Genomic DNA, 1,105 nt, shown 5'->3' with positions numbered 1-1,105 from the left:
AAATACGACTGCTGGCAAGTACAGTATGTCAGTTGCCCAGTAGTTAATTCTGGATTAAATGGATGGGTTACTCTTTTTGAATAGATGTAAACTGAGTCAAAGCCATTGCTGCTCTATTTTGGTTGAGATGTTCGAAACTGAAAACTGGTGTTCGCTATTAGTTTTGTCATGCACGTGAATACTTTGAGTGGGTTAGGAAGTTCATTCCCATATGATGCTAGTTATGTAATAATAATCATACTATAGGCACTGTGTACATCATTCCTGTGAAATGCAGAAATGCTATCCTTATTTAAGGATGCAAAATACGGCATAAAAGCGCAAGAATTTGCCCCAGGACATACAGAAAGTGAGAGAGAGAAGGGTTATTTAATACAGGAGCCTCAAGCTCACAGCACCAGTCCATTTGTTGTCTTTTAAAGTGATTCTCTGTTTTAAATACTTTTTTAGTATCTGTGAAATTAATTTTGCAATGAAATAAGTTAAATAGTAGAGTTGAAGAAATGGGAAATGAGCATGAGATGGTAATGTTTTCCAGTGGTGTAGCTCTAGGAATAACCATTATTATCAACAATCTAGTCAATGCTTACTTTAAATTTTAATGATGATACAGTAATTAATAGAATTGGGCATAATTAAATATTATAACTACCTAGAAAAAGTGAATTGCTTGGTAATCTGTACTCATCTGAACAGCAGGTGTTTTGATCACCTCCAAGAGAAGAGCCATAAATTCGGGTATAACGAATGGAGGTTATGTGGAGCGGTTGGGCCAGGCCCCACACATTCCATCAGGGCTGGCTTCTGAAGAGAGAGTTAAAAATCACATTTGCTCTGTTAGTCAGGGCCAAAATGCCAGCCGGCCTGCTTTACTCAAGCAATAACATTCTCGCGAAGCAAAGATGTCACCAGCCTGTCCAGTGAATTCATTGGAAGCACCAGCCGGAGCGGGCCAGCGTGGCGCGGTGGGATGGCGCTTCGAAGGGATGCCGCATCCACGGCCAGGGAAACGTGGCTCGGAATTAGCTGGCTCACCCGTGCACTCTGCTCCCTACCCTGCTCCTGGGCATCGTGCGTGAGAGCGGCCTGGCGGGGCGGCTGGGCG

This window comes from Eurypyga helias, unplaced genomic scaffold (assembly GCF_000690775.1).
Source record: "Eurypyga helias isolate BGI_N326 unplaced genomic scaffold, ASM69077v1 scaffold13426, whole genome shotgun sequence".
NCBI lineage: Eukaryota > Metazoa > Chordata > Aves > Eurypygiformes > Eurypygidae > Eurypyga > Eurypyga helias.
This window is presented reverse-complemented; position numbering follows the sequence as displayed.